We start from the raw sequence: 19,585 nt of genomic DNA on the forward strand, positions 1-19,585 counted from the left end.
TGCACTGCATCAGGTCGTCCAACCAGTTTTGGCTGGCTACCAGGGGGACGGCAGTCGGTTTAGTAAAGGTTGTCTCAATAGGGGGAGGAAAGGGGATGCTTGTGGCAGGAAGGTTTACGGGCGCCACTGCTTGTGGCGCATTCAAGCTGGGGATTCCATCCACCGAAAGGGGGATGGTGAACTGTCCAACGCACACCATGAGAACTTGAAGTTGTTCCCCGGTGGTGTTTGTCTCCGTGCCACGTCCGGCGTTGCTGGAAGAGGCCATGAGTGTTGGGTTTTTTGAAGAAAAGGGGGTATGAGAGTTTGGAGGGAGGCTTTTTTGAAGCGTTCCCACAGACGGCGCCAATTGATGATGCGCAATCTGACCGGTCTTAGCTGTCAACGACCTTGCCTCTGAACTGAGTAGCAGAGAACCTGAAACGGAGGAGATGAGGAAGCTCCGGGGGGAACCCGGTGTAAAGGCTCCGAAGCTTAAGTTAGAATCTTTCAAAGGCAAGGTAAAACCAGATAGCGCAAAGTTTGCCTACCTCCTCTTTGGGGGTGGAGAGCCTTTTATAACCACCTCGCGCACTCACTCCTAGACTCCTGTCAGGTCGGGAATGAGTATTTCCGTGCTTCTGCCAGTTCGGGTGTCATAGCCTCTACTGGGGCAGAACCGTCACTGCTCTTTTTGTCGGAGTCGTCTCTGTAACTGGAGGTAGCGGTTGACAGGTAACGGTGGCAGGTGGCCGTTTGAAATGCGGCCGTCAGGCATCAGATCCCAAGTCAGTCAGGTGCACCGCCCCTGGATACGGACTCCTTCGGTGTCAGGTACGGTGTGGTTCGTCCAGTTCAATGCTCCGGAAGCGAAGTGCCTGGAGCGGTGTGTGAGGCGAAGTCTTGAGTTCGGATAAGGGGGCCCCGAACTGTCATAGGACGGGCCAGTTCGGGTCTCTGCTTTGTGTGACTCGAGCCAAAGGGAGAGTTCGGGCCCCTCTTTGGGAGTTCGAGCACTAAGTAGGGAGTTCGGGCACCTTGTAGGGAGTTTGGGCCGCTGGTCTCTTCCCTTTGGTGTTTGTTCCCTCGGTAAGTGCCGAGCTACTTGTTTTTTTGCCACGTGGCATGATTTGCGAGGTCGGGCCAAATCTTCCTTCATTAATTACATTTAGGTCCTATTTGGCATCCATTAGAGAAATGTCATTTATGTTTCTTGTGTTTTACTGGTTGAAAAAGACAAAAAAATAAAAAATAAAAAGAAAAAATCACCCATTTCTAAATGAGAGGTGCTCACTGGCCTCGAATCATGAGTTTTGCTAGCGGTGACAAATGGGTGGGTTGTGTTGGGTTGGGTGTGGGTTGATCTGTACAACAACCCATTTGGCACCCATGTTAATGGGTTAGAGTGGGTCATAACCCACTTTGACCCTGACCACCCTAACCCACCCATTGGACCTTCTAATTCAAATTTTCAAATTAGACCTTTCTTTAATTTTTTTTTTATATTCTAATTGCATGAAAACATACAATTATATATTTCTATTACAAAAACATAAAAATTCAATTTTTTCAAATAATAACAAAGATGCATAAAAATACAATAAATGGCAAAAAATATATTTTCATCCAAAAATCAGAAATTGCAAAATAATAAATTAAATATAAAATCCAAAAAATTGTATATTTCAACTAAAAATAGTAATCACAAAAAATGATAATAAAAATCTCTAGAAATTATACATTTCAGGTAAAAATAGAAAAAAGTACATAAAAATTATGAAATTTTTTATATATATTTCAACCAAAGAATAGAATAAAAGAAAAGTTACAGAAAATAATCACAAAAAATGATTAAATAATAATCATCTGATCCTCATTATATATTTCAACTAAAATGGTTTATCAAAAAACAAAAAGATACATAAAAATGTAAAATATACAAAATAATAAAAAACATCAAAACAAAATGGTCACGTTAATGTCTCTAGATTAGATGGTCCCGTCGCATTCGCCAACATCATCTTGCTCGCCCTTGTTATCCTCCTTCCTCCGTTCAATCGCCCCTATTTCTCCTCCTCCCTTCTTCAATCATCGACATCATCTTGTTCACCCCTGTTGCTCCTTCCTCCGTTCAACTGTCGGCATCGATATTTTCCTCTGTTCCTTCGTCAACATCAATATATTGGAAGAAGGAAACATCAATGTTGTTGATTCAAAGCTCGGGGAGAAGGAACGCCAACAGTAAGCTTGAAGCAACGTTTCAAAACCTTCATTTTGCTATTGATTCAAGATCATGGTGCAATGATTTAATAGATTAACGTCGTTGCTAGTGGAGGCGAGAATGACGACAACGATTTGAGCGAGAAACAATGCACTTGAGCAAGCCCTAAATAGTGAGAACAGTGGAGGGAGGGAATGATTGTTGGTGGTTTTGCAAAGTCCTAACTGAGAAGAAGAGAGAAGAAGAAAACCCTAACTGAGAAGAAGATGAGAAGAAGAAAATTGTCGAAGCATCAAAGTTTAATCTTTAAGTCAGGGTCAATGGGTAACCCTCGACCCAACCCCACCCTGACCCTTTTCCCTTGACCCTAATGGGTCACTCAACCCATGTTGACCCATCATTAGAATGTGTGGGTTGGATGAGTCAGATGGGTTGGGGTTAAAATTGCTAGCCCTAAGTTTTGCTACATGATAAACTGAGAATAATGTTTCACATGATATTTTTGAAAAAAAATCATCCATTTCTACATGAGAAAGTCAGGAAGCTGTGCCAATTGATTTGATCGATTACGGTATGGTGTTCATTAGATGTTCCAGACCGTCAAACCATATCAAATCAAACTTTAATCGGCGGTTTGGTCTGGTCTGACCTTAAAAGTGGTTTTGAAAAATCAGATCAAACCGTAAACCGAATTATTGCATATAATACATATATTTATATATATTTATGTATGTATTAGCATTTAAATATATTTCATAATTCTTAACTATATAAGTATTTCTTGCACTATTGTTCTTTGTTTCAATTTCTAATTTATATAATTAGGTGACTTTTTAGCATTTCAATTTGATATTTAAATTACAATTTGGTCTGGTTTGATTTCTATACTAAAATGATATGGTGTGGCTGAGATCTTCTCCAAATCGAATCAGACCACGAAGGGGGATTATAATGGTAATTGCCTATTGAAGTTAGAAAGAAGGGAAATTCCAATATACAATCCCTTTCTCCTCTTCTTGCACCACCTCTCCTCCTTAATAGTTCACCAAGTTCTACAATTTCTGTGATCAACTTTGACAAACATTGCTGGCAATAACTAGTCCTAGGACCATAATGTTGTGGTATTTAGGGATGAGCAAATTTGTAGGTTCTATCTAGAATCGAATAGAACTGATCTCAAATTGGCTTTGAACTTTTCTTATCCAATCTGTTATAGCCTTTTAGGGTAAGGTCTGATTCCAAATACTTGGAACTGACCCACCTAAGCTAGTTTCATGGTCTAGGGGTTTACCTTACCAAACCAACCTGATGAACCGGCCTTGGTGGAATCAACCTTGGAACTGAATTTACCTTGAAATAAACCTCAAAATACTTATGAGGATGTAAAGATTTGAACCCAAGCACTCATGGGCACAAAGACTATGGTCTCACTTGACCACTGGCCTTTGTTTTCATTTTAATATTTGAATGTGTATAATAAGTAAGATAAAAGGTAATATTTATAAAATTTAAATGAGGGTAAATTACAAATAAATACCTTATACTTTGCAGGTAATGACACTTAAGGGCTTGAACTTTTAAGTGAGACATTTCAGTACCATGAACTTTTAGAAATATACATTTAAGTCTAACTCTGTTAAAACTAGCATTACAATGGACAAAATTACAAAAATGACTATGTTTGGATTCTCTTTTGCTCACAGAACTTTCTTTTTACTCTTTTTATTTTTGATATGAAACCATCTATATACTTCTTTTCAATAATGAGTACAAGCATTTGAATGGAACAACGAAGAAGGGTGAAAAAAAAAGAAAATTTGAATATGGGCATTTTAATAATTTTACCTTCACTGAAATGTTAGTTTTAACAGAGTTGGACTGACGTGTACATTTATAAAAATTCAGGATACTAAAATGTCACATATGAAAGTCCAAGCCCTTAAGAATCACTACCGTTAAAGTATAGGATATTATTATAATGATAAGTTTTGAATCATATATTAATATGTTATAATAATTATTCAAAACCTTTTAGGTAGAAACAATAAAACACAACTTAAATCAACCGTTGCTTGTTTCTCTCCAATGACCCTATGAGCTAATTCCATTAATTAATCATGCATCAACACTTGAAAAAGAAAATATCAAATTATCAAATGTTATGTTCCATCTGGCAAGTTGGACCAGAAGCCCCACCCCGTGGGCACCAAGGCTCTAAATTCTAAACCATTCAGGAGAGAATCATGGACATGTCTCAGACGATTGAAGTTAATTAATTTGCTAATTGGTATGACATTGAAGATAAGATTCTAAATTCCAGAAATTAAGGTAAAATAAAGGGCCGAAATCCTAAAAATCACAATAAAGTTCATTTCTATTGACTCTTGTCCTTTCTTTCTTTTGGCTAGTTGGGCCTATTGTTGGGCTACTAATGCTGAATAATAAAGTGGTTTTATCAAACCTTTTTTTGCTTTCTTTTTTCCTTTTTTTTATTGTAAACTGCTTTACAAGCCCAAACAAAAGAAGTGGATAAAAATAAAAAGAAACCATTTGAGTAAATGAAAACTAATGACTTAATGGGCTTTACTGTCTTTGGAGTTTGGACTAGTAGACTTTTGTTTTTTCTCCCTCGGTCAGTTGGACCAGACCAAACAGAAGAGGAAGACGGAGTAAAAAAACATAGAAAGTTTCTTGTTTTCCCTTAAACTTGTAAAAGAGCAAAATTGTTCTTCATTTGATTTGAAGCTAGGTTAGACACCCGAAACTCCTCCCATGTCGAGGATTCAAGCATAGGACAGCTAAGTAATGGGTCACTCAATTTTTGCCTTGCCTTTATATGGTGTCAAAGGACCCAAAACCTCACCAATAAAGCACACTTCTTTGGGTGAATTATTCGAATTCGCATCGATCTGCACCCTACAACACATCTCAACCTTGTATTGGGAACATCTCTAGGAGATGTTTTTAATTTAGGCTGAGATGTACATGTGGGGCACAGATTCAAACTCGAATTACTCCTTTGCGGGGTGCTTTGATTGGTCAAATGTCTTTATGGTATTATAGAATTTTCCCTTAGGGCTTGTCACTTGTAGCAGGCCAATACCAAAGTTGTTTGACAAGTTGGGGAGTCAAATCAGCAAGTTCCTAGAAACATTCAAGGTCTTTGATTTTAAATTTTTAAATTTTTAAATAGCACAAAACTTTGGGTATCTGCATGCAAACGAGATTTCCTGCCCACTACTCTCTACCCACACTTTACCGTCGTGAAAGTGTGAGTAGAAAAAGTCTGTAGGAAGTACCTGGTATAGTTGGGGCCATGCAAAGTTACAAATTGACAAAAGATAAAAAAAAAGAAGGTAAAGAATGATGACTTGGGCACATCACTTTTCTGATAAATGGAGCATACTAGTCAAGTCAAAGAAAAAAAAATCAAACAATCCATGGTTTGGATTTTGTCATAATTAACAGTAGTTTGAATTGACAACAAGAGAGAGACTACCAAATTACTCCCAAGCGAGAAAAATAATTCATTTCTTTCTTTGAATTTGTAATTCATTCAATTTCTTTTTCTCATTGAATCTTGTAAGATTTAATGCTAATTAGTTGCTTTAGTTCGCCTTCTTTGACTCTCTCATCATCTAACAATGACATCAATTTGCTCATTGATTAAGAAGAAAAGGCAATGACATCCATTCAAATTGGCATCCAGGGATTTGGATGACACCCACATGCATCCACAACCACAACCATGACAAACAGATTTTGGCTTACGTGGCATTTGATAATTCTGACTTATTTTTCAGAGGAAGTACCTGTTTGTGTTCACGTTTAAATACAAGTTCAGATACAACCCTCTAAATGGCAAGACATATATGGCTTAGGTAACATTTGATAAGTCTGAAAATGTTGCTTTTTAGACGCCACCTATGTTTGGGTTGAGTCTAAAAATTCAGACTTGAAATGCATTTTTAGATCTGAATTTGTAATAGGCAAGTTAATGACTTAATGCATTCAGACTTTTTAGACCGTGTTAAAAGAAAAAATGCCCATCCTCGATTTCCCTCACCCTCTCCCTCTCTCCCCTTGTCTTCCAGCCACCGCCACTGCAACTCTCAATAGCAGCGTTTCCCTCTCTCTCTCTCTCCCCCAGCCCCCAGTAGTCTCACCATCATCGCTGCAAAGAGTTGCAACAGCGTTCGATTTCCCATAACAAAGAGTTGCAATAGGTTTAATTTATTAATTTGATAATTATTAAATATTTTTTCATTGCTTCATGGACTTTATTACTATTTTGTTATTATTTTAACTTTTAATAATTTATTTTTAATTTATATATATTTTCAATTTTATTCTTAGTTTAATAATTTATCATAATTTGTTCATATTTTTCAATATTATTTTAAATTTAATAAATTATATTTTATGAAATAGTACAAATTGAACTCAAAATTATCAAATAGTATGTTTTAGAGGTAAAATAGTAAAATTAAGGAATTTTAGATGCTGAAGGTTTGATCCAACACGAACAACTTTCTCTGTTCAGAGCCTCTAAAAAGTTGAAAAGTATCTATGTCTCTTTTCAGATTTTAGATGCCATTAATATTTTTTTAATTTTTCAGATTTCAGATTTCAGATTTATTAAATGCCACTTTAGTCACTTAATGTGGTTAGACACATTTAAGAGCTTGGCCTAAGTCCTAAATGTCCCTAAATATTTTTCAAAATGACTCCATCATCCCTCTTTTAAACCCATTCTGAAATCATTGAAGATCATCATTCGTCATCCCCTTTGTTGGAACAACAATCCAACAACGAAAAACAAGATTGAACTCCAAACAAAAAGCAAGTGGAAAGAGGGATCTTATCATTTTGCTTTCTTTCTTTCTTTCTTCTTCTTTTCTTCTTTGGTGTACTGAACCAGCCCAACAGCCTCTCCCTCTCCTTCTCTTTCTTCCTTCTTTTCTTTTCTTTTCTTTTCCTATTCTTTCCTTCTCTTCTTGCTCTTTTCTTCTTTCTTTTCTCCTACATTATCTCTTCTTTCACAACACCTTCCCCTTTGCAGTGGAGGAGCCCGATTTCAAACGTTGGAAGGAATATAACCCCAACTCAAACGTTCTTATTTTTTTAGAGGCTCTTTAAAACAGAAAAGCATTTTTGTTTCTTTCCAGACTTTAAACCTGAAAAATAGCTTTTTGACTTTTCAGGCATCAAGCTTCAGGATTATCAAACACCACCTTACCCTTGACCCATTTCATATGAACAGTTAAAACGGAGGAGAATATGTGGAGCATCCATGTACCGATGTGGAGTTTTGTGGAGGAAAATAATCAAATGGGTAGGATCATAGGTTGAATATGGATCAGGTTATAAGAACCGGTCTTGGTTAAGCCGGTTTAATTATTGCATATATAGTATATAATATATTATAATATTATATAAATTATAATTATATAATAATATATAGTATATAATATATTAATAAAATGAATATATATTTTTTAATTTTATTATATTAATTTTTTAATTATTACATATATAAGCCAATTTTATGCACAAAATTTATATAAGATTAAAATTTTAAGTTTTTGTCATTTTTTTTTAAATAAATAGCTTTGGCCCGATGCATGGTCCGACCTGGCCCAAGACTCAGCCCATAGGCCAGCCCAGCCCACGGCACGGCATAGGCCCGCATGGGCCAATGCCGGGCCGACCCCAAAATTTTCACTAGGGAGGGCAGTACGGCCTGTAATAGCCCGTGAGCCAGCACGATATGACCTGCACTTTGCATGGGCGCCCATGAACCGGTCTGATACGACCCACTTTACACCTCTAACTGTGAGATAATATAAAATAAAAAAAAATAAGAATAAGAGTAAGCCAATTCATGAAAGATGAAAACGTGCAATAAAATAAAAAAAATAAGAATAAGCCACAAAACCATTTTACGTTAATGTATTTGGACGAAACCCCAACTGTAATTTCCTTTAATAAGAAAATGCTATATGAACACGTTTTGTTGAAGGAAGACAGCAGAGATGAGGGATGCCCATGCTAATTAAGCAGTCTTTGTAACACATACATACGCCACAATTCTCATACCGTTATTTATGTTTTAATTGGCTTAGGTTTTTTTTTTTTCCCTCCAGACTTGACAAAGCAAAGTCCAAACTATAGAGTTAATTAATATCATATTTGATCAATCAATTCACCGTTCTAAAGTCTATACCCATTTGACAATAACTTCTCTATCACTTGCATAGTCTAAAAAATTAGGAGACAAAAGTCTTTAATTATAAAATTGATATTAATCCTTTTAGTATTTGGAGTTGACGCAGCGTGGAAGCAATGGGAACGGAGCTGACTATGCAAGCACCGGGCATTCGCTAGCACCTAGCGAATAACACCGATTTCTCTAGGAGAGAGAAAAGGTGGCGAAAACTCAAAGAAGAGAACTCAAGAAAATATGAAAATCTGAAGTATGAATTGTATTCATTAACTGGAAAATAGCAGTATTTATAATACATCAGGAAAGTGTAAAAGAACTAGGATAGATATCAAAACATCTAATCTGCTAGGATTCTTCTTGACTTGATCTCCACCGTCCGATCTCCCTGGATCTTATCCATGCATGAGTTATCCTAATCTTGGTATGAATCTTGGATTATCTTGAACTCTTGGTTTCTTGGATGATCTTGGATTCTTAAATTCTTGATTTATCTTGAATTCTTGATGTATCTTGGATTTTTGAATTCTTGATGTATCTTAACCTCTTGAATTATCTTGGATTCTTTGAATACTTTGGCTTATCTTGAATTCTTCCTATGAATTGTCGCCCATATGATGAGATGGGCCTCCATCAGGAATAGTTTGAACTTTGAAGTTTGAACACATCAATCTCAGTGGATGTATTAGATTTTTTTGTTTTCAAACTTCAAAAGTTCAAACTAACTACCTAAGCCTTCATAATGTTTTATTTTATTTGTTTAAAAGTTTGTATGTGAAATGAAATGATGGTAATCCACCATAAAAGAGGATCGGAATTTGCTCTTCACAATACATATCTCACGACCCCATTTCACTGTATATTTGGATATCTCTCCATAAATAGTAATAAAAAAAATGATAAAAGTTTTCGATGTATGATTGAGACGGTTGTGAGATTGGTATGAAGAGTGCTGTGTGAGAAACAGATCCGGACTGGGGACTCCATGGAAGATGTGCCAAAAGGGTCGAATTCAGGATATTTAGAGAAAAATCATGGGAAAAATCAATAAATTAAATAATAACATTAATTAGACGTGATGTCTAACTACTTCGAAGGCTGATTTTCAATACCAATTACCAACTTATGAGGAGAAATGGACAATCAATCACTGTTTTCGTTGTCAACATGAATTGTCATCTTTGTTGTGATTTTAAGATGATAAGATCACATTAAATTGTTTGAGAAAACATATTTTTTTCTTAAAACAAAATATACATTAAAAAACGTTCTTAATTGTGTGCTAATTTTCCTCCCCCCCAAATTAAAAAAAAAAGTGAAACCATAAATAAATGAATTCTTGAATCACTGGTAAAAACATGCTTTTTTTTTTTGTTCATGAAACATACGATATTCAGCTGATAGAATGGATATTAATTCACTTTTGTTATTTTAACTCGCGCTTAAATGCCTAAGAGCTTCAAATAAAAAATATGGAAAGTTTTAGAAATATACAATCAAGAATATATGTTTTTGCTCGTATGGAAAGTTTTAAAAATAAGAATAATGAAAACATTTTTTTGAGCTTCAAAAGTAAATAAATAAAAACGTGAATGGTTTCTGTTTTCTATTTGGTGTTACTCATCTTGTTGTTTTTTTTTATTGTTTTTATTCATCCATCATCAGCAAAATATCACAAAATCCGTTTAGTTTTTTTTTTTTTAATTTTTTCTCTTAAATTGTTTAATGGTCAACCTACAAGTATTGGGCCCATCCATAAAATTGTGGGTTTATTTTGGGCCCACCCATAGAATTGTAGCAACTGATTTCTATTTGGTGTTACGTGTGAGATTCCACAGCGCCAAGTGCTGTACTTCTACCCCAAAGCAAATTTGGGCTTGACTTGGGTTTAGCTAATCTAGGCCCATTTTTATTGTTGGGCTTTTTAAAGGTTAAAGTCCGAAATACATAATTTAGTTAGAGTTAACTTTAGCTGTTGGCCCCCAACAGCGTATGCTGTTTAGAGCGTTTTAGGCTGGATACGTTCACCAATTTACACCTATGTCTATGTTTATGATTAAAAAGAAATAGGGAGTAATTATTATTTTACCTATATTCCATTTAGTCAAAGGTCTTTTTTTTTTGTTTTTTTGATTGGCTAAACAACAGAAGCGATCATTTCTAGCCGAGCCATGCCTGCAAATTTCTGGGCTTGGGCCCAACGCTCTAGGCCCGGCCTGGTCCTGGCTCAGTCTGCAAAATATATCTATATATAAAATGACACACAATATATTATATATACTATTATTTTTTCTTATTTAGTAAAATATGCCATAAGAAATTTCAAGATAATTACCTGCCTATTTGGTGTGTTTTTTCGTGCGATCTTTTGGCTGTTTATAAGCTGGGAAGACCGGTTTTCAGTCTATTCCTGTTTGGCTTGTGGAAGATCTAGCTGCCAAAAGATGGAGCACAAAAAAGACGAGAGAAGCCCATTTTGGGCTGATTTCAGGAAGCTTCAAATGAAGCTTTCCGCGTCTTTTGTCTTTTATTCTCACGCGGAAAGACACGGAAGGACGCACAAAAAGACGTGTGTCTGCCAAACGTGCTTTAGGTTGCTCAGATCTTCATGTAAAAGCTTAATGTGTCTTTTGCATGTCAGAGCTACCAGAAGATCTTCCCAAAAAGACACGCCAAATGGACCCTATGCTATCCATCAATTATAGACCGAGGCCTGGGTTCAATGTGGCAACTATCTAAATGTATTGTAACCACTCAAATTTTTTTCCAAGCCTTAGAAGGAAACTTTCATTTGCAGGCTCCTTGATTTCAAATAGAAAGCAGGTTGTTTGTATCAGACTTAATAATCTAGGACAAAATCCGATTATTTTAGATTTGAATGATCCGTTTATATAAGGATAGATCAGGTTTGGATTTTAAAAACTGCATGCATTTGATAATTGGATGCAGATCCAATCCTGTTTGATCTGATTAGTTAGAATATGACTCTAATTAGATTTTATTTAATATGTATAGATATATGTGAAATTCATGATCAAAAGACCCCTGATTTCTCATTTATACTTGTTTATTCTGTGATACAAGTTCAAAATATGTATAGATATATGTATAAAATACAAGGTTTTGCACTCTAAGGTATTTGTATTTATACTCCTCCCAAACTGAGCCTTAGGGACTACTCACTGAAAAGTTTCTCCTCTAGGAGGAGGATGTGTATTAGTCCAAAACTAAACCATGATAGGTGATCTGAACCATTTAGTTGAAACATCAAATAGATGGGCTACTGCTTGAAACTTGTCGGGACAACTCAAATCCTGTGGGACTATTTGATTTGATTTTAGCAGATTTGTTATAACCCTATGCTGGATGTGATTTGTTTCTGATCTAATGTAGATTAAGTAAAATTGGCAGAGAAACTCAGTCGACTCAATCAATTCTAAACTTCACAAAAAAAAAAAAAAATCAATTCTAAGCTACGACTGTTTAATTCCTTTTTTTTTGTGAAAATTTGTACAAACTGAAACAAAATTAAGGATAAAATTTCAAAACCAATAGAGAAATAATAGCATTTAAATTAAAAGAAAAATAAATGGGCTAAATGATGAAAGGGCATTAGGATCTCCTAAATACAAAAGAATCCTAAGCCAGGAGAGATCGGGACTGGTTGAAGAGACATTTTACAAATTTGTGGTTTGTAAAGGAGTCAAATTATCAATATTCCATTTCAATATTTTGATTGTGCGTGATTCATAGAGTCTAGTAAATTAGTGTTGTTTGTTATTAGCCGATCCAGAGATTCCAATCTACCACGGGGGATAGGGATCATCTCCGGATGACCACACTCATGTCAGTGTGTCACATACATTTGACCAAGCTGAGCCCTGGTCATGGGCCATGGGCCATTATGTTTACAACTTGGGCGGGTCTAACCTGATCCCCATCCAACCCAACTTGAGATTTTGCTTGGGTTGGACCTATATTTTCAGGCTTTGAGTTGGGTCTGGACCGAAAAATCTTGGGCCGGGCTTAAATTTGGGTTGAGGTTGGATTGAGACATTGAATAGCTTGAGCCATCTGAGTCCAGAACAACCTAACCTAGGTTCAACCTAATTCAAGCTTGTCCAAACAAATACATATATACATGCATTATATTTATATAATGGATAAATTACAAAGACCCCCCTTCTACTATGGGGTCAGTGACAAAGTTCCCCCTGTACCTTTTTTTGCAACAAAAACCCCCTTGAACTTTGGCCGTTAGACAGGCTTGCGCCTTTAGGGTTGGGTTTGGGTTGACCCAAATAGCCTGAGTTGCATCCCTATAGGCCATGGGAGCAGTTATTATAACCTTTTATCTGCAAGGTGTTGTGTGACCCAGACCCAGAGAGGTCCTCTGCGATAATTCCACAAAAATTCAATCACAAGGACTAGAATACCAGCACTGACTTTCGAAACTATGACCATGAATACCGTGATATTAAATCAAACTTGTAGGAGTGTGTGTTTGTTTGATTTCCCAAACTATGACCAAGAATGTTGTGATACCTGAAAAACTTATAACAAATCAACCAAAAAATGTGATTACCAATCAGGTGGGTTTTCATCAAAATCCATGGGGCTTTTCACTGATCAAAGTGTTTCTGGCATGATGTATGAGAACAATAATTTCTTGTACTATTTATTATCACTTATAGGGAGATCTTTCTACTGTGCGGCTATGGTGTTATGTTAACAAGTAGTACTATTTTATGGGAACAATTACATTTGCATGAATAAAAGTTATGAACTCAATATCATTTTCATCCAAAAACTCTGCTGATGATACAGCTTTGTACAAAATTTGTATATCAAACTCCCAATGGACCAAATTCAAAGCAATATGATGACTTGTTCAAAACCCATTGACAAGTATAGACCGATTAATATTACTCGGTTCTTGATGGAGAGAAGAAGATAGTGAGCACGGACAAGTAGATAAGGCCATAACTAAGGCCTTCTCCAAGTCTCGTGAAGGACGCCTTTGCATCATTGAAATGATGTATTCTGTAAACACCGAGTCGCATGGCAATGTGATAGGCCCATCGCTACGTAGTCCAAACTCCTCTTCAGACATTCTAAGCAATTCTATGAAGATGGGATTGTTGAGGTACGCCAATGGAATAACAAAACGTCTCTCATCATCAGCTGTGTACACAACAAAATGGTCTTTAACGGTCACCATTGAAGGGCTATCACCCATTCTCATTAATGTGTTTTCTTTACTTGAAGGGCTATCACCAAACACGCCCCACACAGGGCACCTTTGTCTGCTCAAAACTGCCATATATAGATGAACTTAAGCATCCAAACATTCAATGGATGGGCAACGACTGGGAATAGAAAGAGAAAAGCAAGTGTTTGGTGAACTCGAATCTTTTGGGTCAACAACTATCCAGCCCAACCTCGGGTCAGGACCAGGACCAGCACAGAAGTTTCAGCCCAACTCGAATCTTTTGATGTCTTCAGCAATTGTGTATTTAATATAAATTATTGATTTAGCAAGGATGCTCTTACTTTTAAATAACACTCACTTCACAGTTCACACATCTAATCCGCGCATTATTCTGAATTCTAACTAACTCAACCTAGAGCAGTCATGGACGCTGATCGATCCTAATATTTTAGGCCCAGCCCAAAACCTGGGCTGATCTGATATGGGACATCCCATCACCATTCGAAAATTAGAGTGATCCAAGTTCAAGACAAAGGTCCATCCATGAATTATATGTTTTTATCATCATTCATGAGGCCAGTTTGGCTTTATTCAATAAAATAACTACCCTCGGTACCCCCTAATATATGCTTTTATGTAGCAAAAAAGAAGTTAGGCACATGTAAATGCAGATGTTATTTCGAATCTGAAATCAACTTCAACTACAATGGATTGTAAATCTCGGTTCAGGGTAAATTTGTAATTTGGTTCATTTTTGCCTGTATTTGACAATGTTACATTTATGTATTGACAAATGACAGAAAATGCATTTTCCAATGCATATTTACATTGATAATAAGATGTAAAAGTACATCAATAAAAAAAGAAGTAAATTTGCATTCAAGTGGGTTTTTGATAAAAAAATATATACTTTATTGGAATTCGTATTTGCATCTATTACCATTACAGCTAAAAGTCGGTTTGGTAAGAAGATAAATTTGTCGGTGCAAAATTAACCCAACTTTACAATTTATATGAACCGTTTTATAATCTACATATTTACATTGTTTTCAAACGCAGCCCAAGTATCATTGGTACAAGTGGAGAGAGATGCTAATGCAAGCTTGATGAAAAGAAAACTTGAGCAACAAAGGATGAAATTTGGTGCTGGATGAAGAAGGCAATGGGAGTAGCTTAGTTATATATAATTGAAAGAGGCCACAAAATCATGTAAGAGTAGCTTTTGTTTGTGAAACAAAGCCATGTGAAATTTGGGTTGGAGGACTGATCTGACATTTTAGAGGTGGGCACCCTCATGAAGGTAATAGACAATAGGCCATCACATGCATGACTTGATTTTCAATTTTCTTGTACTAGACAATTATCCGGCATGCTTGATCCCATATATAAGTTCAGTGCCAACTCATAAATCCTGCAAAGAGTCAAAAGTGTCAGATACATAGTATCGTGAAAAAATAATTAAAAGTAGTAGGCCAGTAGCCAAAAGAATCAGGTACATAGTAGATACAAAGCAATGGGGGTATAGAAGCAAGGAAGGCAAGTGGTGGGGGACCATATGTTTTGTTGTAGGCAATTTACATGACCCTTGTTTGTTTTTCGATAATTTATTTATCTGGTTTAAATGTATTTATTTAGGTAAGTGTTTCCTAGGAAAGATTTACTTAATAAGTGCATTTATTTATGTTCTTTTATTTTCCATATAAATAAGGCAATGAACATTTTAATCATAAAATCCATTATTAAAAGGGACATTTTTGTCCCATTCAAGTGTTGCCATATCTCTACATAAATCTGAATAAAGAACATAGGTTTTTTGATCAATGGGATACCGACTTTCTCCACTCTCAAAATCCAAAAGAAAAAAGAACACCCCCTTAGAAGTAAAAATGGAGTTCATCATCCATTTTTGTCCAAACAAATTGAACATCCAATGTGACTGCATGTAGGGATTTAGTATTCTTTTTACTTTCTGGTCTATTACTCTAGGACTCTTCCCACCTTGGTATGTGAAACAACTTATTCTTCACCCGTTGTTTTAGGGACTATCCAATAAAACAAACGTTATCATTTGGGAGGATGTTTATTAAAAGAAAGAGAAACTATGAAAATGATATATGATCTGAATCATTTAGATAAAACATCAAATAGATAAGCTGCTGCTTGAAACTTGTAAGGCCAACTCAAATCCTATGGGACTCTTATTTGACTTGATTTCTACTGGTTTATTTGGATAAGCCTAAGTTGGATGTAGTTTGGTTGTCTCTAAGGATGATTGTGTAAAAATGACAGAGGAGCTCGATCAATTCAATCAAATCTAAACTATAGGATTAATCTTATCCTCGAAAAATTTATTTGCAATTTAATGTTTCTTACATAGAACTAAGTATATATATATATGTGTATATATTTGTATGTATGTCTTTGTAACTAAAACTTGTGTTTAATATATGTAGGGAATTTCTCTTTAAATAACCTTCTTTTTTTTTTCTTTTTAATGGTAATGGACTACCCAACCAAACTCTGGGAATTGGAATGACCCAATCCAATTCCAATTGCAGACCTCTATTCCCGTGAACCAAATGAACCAAATGAACCCTTATACTTATTCGTAACTTTTAAAAGAGTCAAACTAGCAATATGCCACATACCAAAATTTTATGCTTGTGTGTGATTCTTACGGTCTAGCAAATTAGTGTTGTTTTTTATTAACATATCCAGACTCCAATCTAACACAGGGTATGGGGATCATCTTCGGCCCAGCCCAAGGCCAACCGCATCCATGTGCCATGTCAAAAGAGAGCAAGCTGGGCCCGCCATGGGGTCAGCTATTAGAACCTTATATCTGAAAGGTATAGTGCGACCCCAGACCCAGAGGTCCTCTACAATAATTTCACTTTTATCAAAAAGGCTAGAATACCAGCACTACCCAAAATATGACCAAGAATATTGTGATATTAAATCAGACTTGTAGGCCCAATACGTGGACCTGGTTATGGCGACATAATTCTTATAGAGCTTAGCTCATTTAAATATATCAATAAATTTAATGTAAGGCCAAAACCAGCAATCTAAGGTCCAATTTGGAAGATAATCTAGGAGAGAAGATTCAATCTGATTGGGTGATCGTATTTTTTCTTGGACAGTGGGAAAACAATTTTGAACTACTATAAAAACAGAACTCTTGAATAAAAATGTTTTTTTGGTAGGGCCCCATTCAAGGGTAAATCAAGATTTTCTATCCCATGTGTAAAATGATCAATGGGTTGGTTTTTAAGCTAAAATGTTTGCTATTTATCATATATAAAAAAAGTTTGGACAGAAATCACTGAATCACAATTCGACTTAATTTGGTTAAGGAGGTGGGCGCTTCTCAAGATAAAGGTTAGGTTGCTGGAAAAAGTACTACTCTTGTATGGGAATATATACTAACATATTTGTATCAACTTAATTTCATTTTCATTAAAAAATTCTGCTGATGATACAGCTATAAAATTTGTATATGTATAAATTATATACAAAAAGAAAGAAGAATTGAAGATCACGGTCCTGATGGGCTATAGCAATGTTCAAAAGCCATTGACAAGTATAGGGCAATTTCCTGGTTCTTGGTGGAGAGAAGAAGATAATGAGCACCGATATGTAGATAGGGTCACAACTAATGCCTTCTCCAAGTCTCTTGAAGGACATCTTTGCATCATTGAGATGATGTACTCTGCAAACGCCGAGTTGCATGGCAATGTGATAGGACCATCGCTCGGTAGTCCAAACTCTTCTTCGGACATTCTGAGTAACTCTATGAAGATGGGATTGTTGAGATACGCCAATGGAATAACAAAACGGTTCTGATCAGCCGTGTATACAACGAAGTGATCTTTAACAGCCACCATTGCGCTGCACTTATCTACATCCCGTTGCAGTTTAGTTCTTGGCGATGCTGAGATTCTTCTCCTGCCGATGGCTGCCAACTTCTGCCACTTTCTTGCCATGGCAAGAAGCTTCCTGTTGTTGATCATGTTTTGTTGTGTGAGCTTGAAAGAAATAAGGGTTTTGAGGAAAAAATTAAAGGAAGAGATTTGCTGCATATAGGCTTCTGAGAAGAGATTGTTTTGGGGATGGAGAGAGCAATGGACATAGCTTAGTTATATATATAATTGCAAGCGGAAACAAGTCAGAGAGGAGTAGCTTTCCTTGTGTCGGGTTGCATGGGATGCATAGTCATGTGATGATTGGATTATCAAGAGCCATGCATCAAGACTAAAGAGGTTAACAACTTGGCATGATGACTAGATTGTTGGGTACGTGAGTGGTCCTGACCTGATGTACATGTGGGTATGGGGGCATCACATCCAATATTGGATTCCTTTCTTCTCGATCATCAGTTAGGTTAGACGACATATTGGGTCCGACTAATTTAATGTGCCAACTAATAGACTATGAAATTGTTGGTGACCGTTGAGACTGAAGTATTTGCTATACTGCTGAAGATGAAGAAACTACAATCAACACGATGAGTGCACTGTGGGGACACATTCTTCGTCTTAATTTCACTCCACACATCCATTACCCATTCCTTTTCTACTTGGTTAGGTATGTGGGCAGTGGGCTTACTATATGAATCATGCCCTAAACTATGCCCCAAGTGGAAACTTCAACCTTTCCTTTTCTTTCCCTACTTTTTCCTTCAAACCAAACATAACCATAATGTAACTTTGTCTGCCCAAAATTCAACTGCCATATATATATAGATGTAACTTTCAAGCCAACTTGGAATTTAGGTAGTAGATTTTCCAAAATCCATACGGAATTGACGTGTCAAGATGCGTAGATGGACCTTCAATTAGGTTTTGGAAAATCTTGATGAATCCACCGTAACACCTATATGGGCCTTTGCCCATCGTCCCTCAGTTGGGAATCATAATTACCAGAAGAATGGGAATTTCATGAATTAGTAATATTTAGATTTTTAGAGTCCTTTTGGGAGGGTTTTCCTGTGGTGGTTTTGAGCTCATCCAGACGGCTTAAAACCAATATTTCATGAGAAAGCTTTTGTCCTTCCAGAAGGGGCCTTATATTTGCAAATTACTGAAATAAAGCGTGGGCCTATGAATGTACCTGATCTTCTAATCTCATGCAATTAGGGACGTAGTACGAAGATAGGATAGGTTTGTTTCTGGATGGAGGTCCACTTGGATCTCACAAGGACACCATATCTTAGCAAACAGACACAGATTGTCCTGCGTAGATACAAGAGGAGGTGAGCCAAGTTTATAGATGTTAATTGGAATGCATGTGCTTACAGGAGACGATGTCAGGGTGGTGTTTGGTGCACCACTTGAGGTTGATATCAAGCTCTTATTTTCATGCTCTTCGCTATAAATTTTGTATACTTGGACCACAATCTGTGGCAAAAAAAAAAAACAGGGACCACTGTTTATCTCTTTTTCTTCTCATGGTCATTTGCACTACCATAATTTTGCATCAAGGCAAATAAATTTGCAGTGCAACCAACACAATCATAATGAACAATTATCTTTTTGGGGGGTAAAAGATTAAAGATATATACAGACAGAGATACGAGTGTGAGCACCTTGTCTAATGGGACACCTTTCACACATTAAATGGTCTTAAACAAGGATCCCATAGACATAATTCAACATTTGAAATGTTTGTTAGGCTGCATTTGTTTCCGGTGTAAATGCACTTTTACACCGTCTTGTTTGGTTATATCTTGTTGCAGCGGGAGATTTATCAGAGGAGGGAGAGGGAGGGAAGGGCGGAACCGGGGTGCCTCGTTGAGTTCCAATACCATGTTCGAATTTGACAAACCGACCTGTGGAATTTGAACCAGGCTGCCTTGACTGAATTGAAGAAACTGACAACCAATGTGCCTGATGCTGCAACTATGGAGGGAGGTCTGTGCTTCTGCCTTTCACTTCCCTATGCCCTGTCA

At 36.5% G+C, this 19,585-nt stretch overlaps 1 pseudogene; it reads right to left on the reverse strand.

Annotated features, from left to right (window-relative positions):
- Positions 1-15,612: 15,612 nt before the first annotated feature.
- Positions 15,613-18,079, reverse strand: LOC104604361 (auxin-responsive protein SAUR64 pseudogene; annotated as a pseudogene).
- Positions 18,080-19,585: the final 1,506 nt, after the last annotated feature.

The sequence above is a fragment of the Nelumbo nucifera genome, chromosome 6 (assembly GCF_055504915.1).
Source record: "Nelumbo nucifera cultivar China Antique chromosome 6, China Antique-T2T, whole genome shotgun sequence".
NCBI classification, from domain to species: domain Eukaryota; kingdom Viridiplantae; phylum Streptophyta; class Magnoliopsida; order Proteales; family Nelumbonaceae; genus Nelumbo; species Nelumbo nucifera.